Source organism: Phyllostomus hastatus, unplaced genomic scaffold (assembly GCF_019186645.2).
Source record: "Phyllostomus hastatus isolate PE091 unplaced genomic scaffold, TTU_PhHast_1.1 phas_contig_329, whole genome shotgun sequence".
Lineage (NCBI taxonomy): Eukaryota > Metazoa > Chordata > Mammalia > Chiroptera > Phyllostomidae > Phyllostomus > Phyllostomus hastatus.
The window spans coordinates 1569801-1578307 of record NW_025333854.1 but is presented as its reverse complement, the minus strand read 5'-3'; positions in this window follow the sequence as shown (position 1 = coordinate 1578307).

Genomic DNA, 8507 nt, shown 5'->3' with positions numbered 1-8507 from the left:
AAGAGAAAGAGCGGCCCTCCGTCTTCTCCGACCCCGTGCCGTGCCTCTGTGGAGCCCCCCCCCCACAGGGGCTGCTTCTCGGGGCCAAGTTCGGGCGTGCCTGCAGGAGCCCTGAAGGATGAGCGATCAGGTTCATCTTCGGGGTGTGCTCAAGGGGAGGGGCTCTGAATGTCCCAGGGCGCCCCCCACAGGCTCGCAGAGGAACCTGACACCTGCGAGGAGCAGCAGTTTCATTCTTCCCCCCGAAGCCCAAGGCCCGCAGAAGTAGGCCGTTCATCTGGTCTACCTCCCCCCCACGCCCTCAGACCAAACAGGACCTCCGCAGCCACTGGGGAGAGGACGGGGAGGCCAAGAGGGCGACGTGACTCCCCGCCAACGCTCCAGCCACCGCGTCTCGACCTTATCTGCTAAACACGACTTCAGGCACAAACTCCAGAACAGCCGAGGTGGGGGCGGTCCCAGAGGAGCCCGGCGTGTGGAGCGGGAGAGCCCGCGCCGTAGACTTGGAAATGACCACGACGTCCTGTGTGACCTCAGCGGTGGCCCGTGTGCCCAGGGGAACCCGCGGGAAGTGCAGGAGGAGCGCTCTGCCCACCAGCCCGCCGTGCCCCCCCCCTCGTTGTAGGATCCACCCCTTCTTACAGCCCGCTCGGGAGGTGACGCCATGACAGCACTTTTTACCACGTCCTTCCCGCCCAGCGTGGGCCGCCGCCGATGGGCTTCACACGGACACCTGCCCAGGAGGGATGAGCCTGCCGTCCAGGTTAAGGAAGCGAGTTTCTCTCCCCTGAGAGTTTGAGCCCAGGACCCCCCACCCCCGCCTCTGTGGGCAGCTGACTCGGGGCCCTGGAGCGGCAGCCCGGCTGCCCGGGGCCACGGAGAGGCTCTGCACGGCTGGAGCCACGAGGACAGCGGACTGCGACCCTGTGGGGGGCCAGCCCACTGCCGGGGGAGCCACGGGGGGGCGGGGCGGCCTCGCGCTCCCTCTTACTCCGGTTTGCAGTCTCTCCACAGGCCCAGCAGGCTGCCCTCCCCCCGCTCCCCGCCACTGGGTTTTATCAACAAACGCCCTTTCCTTGCGCTGGACTGAGAGTTGACTAAGTAAATAAACAGAGGAGAGAGGACAAAGCTTCCCCACAGAAAGCTCCAAATAACATGAAGATACGGCCCCTCCGACAGAGGGGGCTCACCCCTCCCTCCCGGGCAGGTGGGAAAGGGAGGGACAGCGCCCTCCGGAGGCCAGCACCTGGCGGCACCGCTTCCCCCAGGCGGTGAGGGCGACATCACCCGTCACACGGTGTCCTGTCCCCTGACCCTGACCCCTTGACGGGGAAAGGTACTGCGCCCCTGTCGCACCGTCCAGCACAGCCTGTGCCTGCAGGTCAGCGGCGGGGGTCGGGGCCGGTGCCGCCACTGCAGCTTCTGGCCCCGCGGGGAACTCTGCTTCAGGAACGGAGAGCACTCCGGCCAGAGGGAGGCGGTTCCAGCGCCCTGTGGCAGAGAGGAGGACAAACGTCCGTCACGGCGGTCTCGTCGGAGGGGCCGGCCGAGGCCCCTTGCAGGAAGGAGCAGGTGGACGGGGCATTGCCAAGGGGAAACCAAAGTCGGAATGAAGCTCGGCAGCCCCCGGCCCTCAGCGCCGTGGCGGGGGGAGACTCCATCAATAGCGACGTGTCCCTGTCGCCCGACGGTCCTGTTGCTCCCCCAGAGGGTGCGCAGAAAACAAGAAACCCATTCCACTGTGTCTTCCGCGGCCCCTTCGGTCAGCTCTGGGGGGCTGGGCTGCCCAGTGCGCCCCCAGGGGCAGGGCACTCCCCGGTAATTTCCTGGTCTGTCTTGGGTAACCCACGCAGTTCTAGGGTCACTTTGAGTCACAAATGACAGTTTCAGCTTAGCATTAAAATGTCTGGTCATCGGGCTGCGAACCAAAGTGTCACAGGTTCGATTCCCACTCAGAGTAGATGCCTGGGTTGCGGGCCACGGCCCCCAGCGACCGCACATTGATGTTTCTCTCTCTCTCTCTCTTTCTCCCTCCCTTCCCTCTCTACAAATAAATAAATAAAATCTTTAAAAAAATTTTTAAAAGTCGCTGTTTTAAAAAAAATGTCCAGTCGTATGTAATAGTGAAAATGTCAAATTCACTGTTAAGTCAAGGCATCCGCCCTCCTGTGGTGTGATCCGGGGTCAAGGGAGGGCAGGGTTTCTCTCCCCCCTTGTCTGTCCTCCCCCGGCCCCCGGCTAATCCCAGTTTCTGCGTCTCCGGGACCGAGGCCCCTGAGGGTGGGCCGGTCAGAGGCGGAGAGGCTCGCACGGAAGGCGCTGCCCAAGGGGTTGGACGCGTGGCCTCTGCTCCCACGGACGCTCACAGTGGCCTTTCCCACGAGCTCCGACCCTCCGGAGGCGGGGCGCCTCTCGCCCGCAGACCTGCACAGGGCGGGTGCTGCTCTTCCCTGGCTGGCTGTGTCCTTTCTTCCTCGTCCCCCAGAGATCCAGGGGTGTCCCCGGGGGGGGGGTCCCCTGCCATCTTAAGTTTCCTGGCCCCTCCAGACCACCTTCTGGAACAGGACCTAAGGTGACCCCATGCCCGCTCCTCTGGATTCTCATCCGGTGCCCGGGGAGCACTCGCTGGCCGGACAGACCCTGGGAGACCTGGCCTCCTGTCGGGGGGCCCGTCGTTTGGCCATGAGAGCAGCTGGCAGGTGGCCCCCCTCCATCCTGTGACCGTTCTGCGCCCCTCAGAGGCGAGAGACACGCACCACGCTGCTCTCCCCCGAGCTGAGGGCCCAGGCAGCCCCTCCCGCCCGTGAGGGAAGAGACGGGGTAGAGCTCACGGTGAAAGAACAGCTCGCTCTCACATCCTTCTCCATCCGTTTCTAGTTCCTGACCCCTCCCACCCGGAATGTGGAGGGGGGTTCAGAGCCATCCAGACTCTATCATTTCCCCGGGAAAGTTTCGCTCCAAACTGTGATCTCCACCGTCCGGGTGTTTCGGCTGACCCTTCTGTTTTAACTCTCTGGGCCACCCCCCCCCAGCTGTCCCAGAAGCCCACCACCAGCCATCCTCGGGGGAGAGCTGGGGTGGGGGCGGCAGCATGGTCAGCTTGTCCAGCACAGGTCTGGGGGACACGCCTACCCCAGCCCCTCTCAGATCCACCAGCTTCCCACACGTGACCTAAGCTCTAAGCCAAGACCAAGGGCGCCGCTTCTTCCTCGCCGTCTCCGGCATCTCAAACCACCAACTCCATTCCATCTCCGGTCCGCGATAAAACCGGCTCCTCGGTAAAAAGTGTCTGGTGTCCACTCAACACGCCTCCTTCTGCCTGCGCTCAGGCCCTGATGCGGGAGGCTCACAGCCAGAGGGCGGACAGGGCGCAGAAGCCCTCAGACGCCACGAGCAGACCAAACCCCCGCAACGCCCGGAAAGATGCAGACGCGGAGACCAGACCAAGCGGGCGCAGCCGGTCAGAACTCTACAGGCCAGCGAGGGCCATGCTCCACGCCAGGAGCGCAGAGGACGAAAACTGCGCGATCAGCAGAAACGGACACACACAGAACCTACAGCCAGTAATGGACTCACTCGTGCGAGAGGGACACTTCCTCCAGGGCTGAGGACAGGACAGGGGTGTCTGCTCTCTCCGCCTCCACTCAGCACCGGACCGGGCGAAGCAGTGCTCCAGTTTCCAGCCGGAAGGATTAGTCAAGAAAATAAAATAAAAGGCACCGACATTGGAAAGGAAGTAAGACTCCAGGTCTTTGCAAGTGAAATAATCTCATGTATAGAAAACCCCAAGAAATCAAACCACTAAGAAATAAGAGGATGAAAGTAAGATGTCCACACAGTTGCAGGTTACATGACCCGTGTTCTGAGCTCAGCTGTATGTCTGCACACGGGCAATACACAAAGGAAAGCTGCATTGAGAGAACAGTGGCATCTACAATGGCACCACGGAGAACGGAACACTCGGAAATAGTGTGAGCGACGGCGAGCAAGGCACGCACATCGCGAGCAACACGGCACGGAGGGAAGCCGTCGGGGGAGACCGGGATAACCGTTGCTCGGCCGCGGGGAGGAGCTGGTAGGTGCTACAGCCTCGGCCGCGCCGTGCTGCGTGAAGGAGGCCCACACGCTGTATGATTCCGTCCGTGTGAAGTGTCCAGAACGGGCAACTCCATGGAGGCGGAAAGGGCAGGGGGATTTGGGGGTACAGGGGGAGCATCGGCTGACGGGCACGGGGAGTTTCTCTGAGATGACGAGAGAGTTCTAACGCCGACCGCGGAGACGGCTGCGCGGCGCGGTAACTACAGTCACAAACCTGCCGCGGGCTGCGTGGCGCGTCCACATGTCCCCCCAGAGCGGTCCCTGAGGGGCACAGGGACACCGTCCCCTCGGCGAAGGCCCGCGTGGGGCGAGATGGACCTCAGAGCCTTCCCAAACCGTCACCAAACTCTCTAACCCTTGGTCCTGTGGGAAGGCGCGGCAGACGGGGCTGGTCCCTGGGCCCAGACACGGGCAGGGATGACGCTGCCCAGAGGCAGAGGCAGAGGGAGAGGGAGGAGACGGGACCCAGAGGGCCGTGTGGGGACATCTGGCTCCCGGCTGTGGTTCCAGCAGAGCCTCCCGGGTGTCCCGCCAGCGCAGGGCCTCCCGCTGCGGCGGGACTTGAGTCACTGGGCCGGGTGACAGGCCTGGAGGGGGATGGTGTGCCAAAGGTCCCATGACAACCAGGAGGCAGTGACCTCCTCCCTACCCATGGTCCGGGGTCCCAGGATGCCGCACGACACAGGGACGTGGGCTGTCGTCTTGGCCAGGGTCTCCTCGCCTGTGAGTTTGATTGGAGGCTGGGGAGGGGGGACCGTTAGCAGGGAAGTTTGGGGGACAGCAGGGCGGGGGGAGGGCCCTCACACCGGCCGCATACTTGTGTCCCACCCTCGGGACCCTCGGGGAGCTTTGAAGAGGGCCTTTTGGGGTGTTCGCAAGGGTGTCAGGGGGTGGTCTTCCTTCCTCAGCTCCACTTCACCCCTGGATCAGGGCTGTTTCCCAGGGGGTCGGCGGCCCTCGCCCCGGGGTGCCGGAACAGGTCCCCGCAGGCTGCATGGGGACAGAGGGCCCCCCGGGGAGAGGCATACACACCACCTACTCACTTACAGCCGCTCCCGCCTGGACCTGGCCACTGCGGCCACGGGTGGAGGAGGGAGCCACGTCGAGAGGGGTTGAGGCGGACGTCCTGTGGGGTCTCGGAATCAGCTGCAGAACGTGCAGGACTCGGTGGCCGTGAAAACGGGGGCAGGGGAGTCATGTTCAAGGGTGGTTAGAATTCCATGATGGCGACAGCAGAGCCCTCAGCAAGCCCAGGGTCACTGTGTGTGGCCTCAGGTGGCCGTGCAGGCTGGGCGCGCCCGTGACACTGGGCTCGCCTGGACTCGGAGGTGGCAGGTCGCCCCTCAGCCTGCTCCTCCCTGACACACACACACACACACGAACGTGTGCACACAGGCGCACACTACATGCACATGCCTGCCCACGTACAAACACACACTCCGTGTTCCAGGAACCACCCCCCACCTCTGGGGAGCCCGGGTGTTGAGGAGCCGAGTCCCCTCCCCCCGCCTCTCCTGCAGCTCTGACCACACACCCGCAAGCAGGGCGTCCACGGGGCGGGGGGTGCGGGGGGAGCGGGGGGTGCGGGGGGTGAGGGCAGGTACTGGGCGGGGGGGGCAGTTCTGACCCGGCGGCTCTGCGCTGAGGTTCCCAGGCCAAGACCTAGTCTGAGCAAGGGAGAGAATTTTTCACAACACCGCCCGTGTTTTTCTCCATAAACATCTTTATTGTACGATTCTGTCCTTGCTTTAAAAATAAAATCGTGGCGATGATGGTTTAAGAAGCACTTTCTGCTCTGCTAGGGAAGGCCACTCGTGTTTTCCTCAAGAGGCAGTCAGTCCTTCTGACGTCCTTCCGCTCCAGGAGCAGAGCAGGGGCCGGAGGAGGCGGGGTCGGGGCAGGACGGGCCAGGGTCCTGGGGCTCAGCACCGGCGTCCAGATCCAGGGCCTGGCCGCGCAGGGACCTGCTCCGGCCTGGACGGGAAGGGACCTGCGTGTCCCCAGTGGCTCCGGGCCTCTGCCAGACAGAGACGCGTTAACACCTGTGAGCTCCAGCCAGCCCCCTCACGAGTGTCCCCGCGTCTGGCCGAGGCTCTGTCGGAGGGCAGCGGGAAAACCCCGCCAGCAGGTAGCGCGTGCACCCCCTCTGTCCTGCATCGCCCGCCTGAAGTCCCACGGCCGGCGACCCTCTCTGAGCCTCTGGCTTGCGTCAGCGTCTTCATGCCCTAGTTCTTTCCAAACGCCGTACAAGCCTCGGTAAGAAAACTCTGCAGTGGTTGGTAGAGCACCTGCCGCACTGAAAATGCCGGACGGGAGGAGGACGTTAACACCCGGGGATGACCTCACGGCATTCCGACCGAACCCAAGGGGAAGCGCGCTGACGCTCCCCCCGCTCTCTGGCGGGGGATGCTAGAGAGCTGGAACGAGTTACTCAGCCACACTTCTCGGAAGCGGCGAGCCAGCCTCCCAGACAGGCCCGGAGTCTATTTCTAGCCACGCGGCTGCGTCACCGGGCGCGGTGGGGACGACGGGGGTGCACCGAGGGACGGGGACGCGAGGCTGGCTGGGAGGGGGCCCTGGGGACACTCCGGGTGGGCCAGCTCCCCGGTTCCTGCTGCCCCAGCCGGCGGCAGCAGGTCAAGTGCAGACACAAGGCTCTCCTAACGGCCGCGCCTCCCTGTCGCCCTTTCTGTGCCCTCTCTCCTGCTGGTATGACCCTGGAAGAGCCTGCTACAGGACACAGGCCACCTTCGGCATGTAGGGGCAGTGTCTGGTTCCCAGGTCTCGCATACAGCAGGTGCCTAATAAATGTGTGCAGCCTCCACACGGTCCCTGGGAAGCGGACGGAGGTGTCCCCGAGCACCCCGGCCCCGGGCTCCCTCCCCGAGACCGTCTCTCAGCGGCCCCCTCCCCCCCTGCACAGGACCGAACTCACATAGTGACGCGCTCTGAGAGACTCCGGCCGTGCAGAGCGCAGCCCCGCCCCCAAGTTCAGGGACTGTCACCGATACAGGCCGTCCTGGAGGAGCTGCGACTCTGCAGGCACGGCTGTGCCTGCGCGAGACACCATTTCAGACTGACTTTCAATTTCCAAGCTTCGATGTCCAGCTGTGATGAACCGGGCGCTGCCGACGCACTCAGTCCATGTTTGGCTGGAGCCAGCAGCACAGGGCAGGCCTCGCTTCCTTCTAACGGAACCCGTCTGCGGGTCAGCAGGCGACCCCAGAGCCCCCGGGAGAGGCCTGTCCCAGCCCCGCGTTCATCCGGGATTCAGCGCGGGGTCTGGGCCTCACGCTGGCGTCGGCTGCCCCAGCAGGCGCGCACGAGCCATGTTGGCGATCCCTGGAAAGCGCTGGCGTCTGTCCGGTCACAGTTTCACGGGTCTGGAGCTGCAGCATGGACAGGACAGAGAGGAGAGGCCCCAGACCTCTGTGCGCGGCCAGGCTGGTCGTCCCGGCTCCGGGGAGCTGACGGCTGAGGCAAGGAAGAGGGCAGCAGGTCACGGAGCCAGGATGTCCGGCTTCCCCACAGACACTGGCCTTCTCCTCGCCCAGTCGAGGGAGAGCGACACCCACAAGGGCACCCATGAGGGGCTCGAAGCCTCCTCCCCGTGCTCTGCTGCGGCCCACGCTGCCCCTCTGCTCCCCCTGAGAGGCCAGCCGTGTGGACCAGGCCCCGGGACGAGTCTGTCCGAGTGACCGAGCCAGCCTTGGCTTTCAACGCTCCTTCCCGCTCCTTCCTAACGGGGTCAAGTGCGGACACCCTTGCAAGGGGGTCTCTGTGACTCGGGAAGCCAGGCATGTGACTCGGGGACGCAAGTCAAACACACATTATTATGCCAGGTCATCGTCTAGCTCACCTGGACGGGGGCATCGCGGAAGCACTGAACAAGCTTTTCCATCCTTCGGGGCTTCAAGCAGTCGTCTCGATCGCACGCACCGGAAGAGACGGAGCCAGCTGGCGAGACACGGCGCGTGCGGCGCGCACCTTCCGAGGGGGCCTCGCGGGGCCGCTCTCCGGAGCCCCGGGGCGTTCCCCGTCTTTGCAGGTCACAGCTAGAGACTCCACGGAGGGAGAGATGTTCCAGGAAGACGCCAGAGCACACTCACCAACTTGACAGATGACCTCCTGCGCTGGCTGCAGCAGGTGCTGGCTCACACAGAGGGAGAGAGAGAGAGTGACAGAGAGAGACAGAGACAGAGAGAGACAGAGAGACACACAGAGAGACAGAGACACAGAGAGACACAGAGAGACAGAGAGAGAGACAGAGAGACACAGAGAGACAGAGAGAGAGACAGAGAGACACAGAGAGACACAGAGAGACAGAGAAAGACACAGAGACAGAGACAGAGAGATACAGAGACAGAGAGAGACACAGAGACAGAGAGAGACAGAGAGACACACAGAGA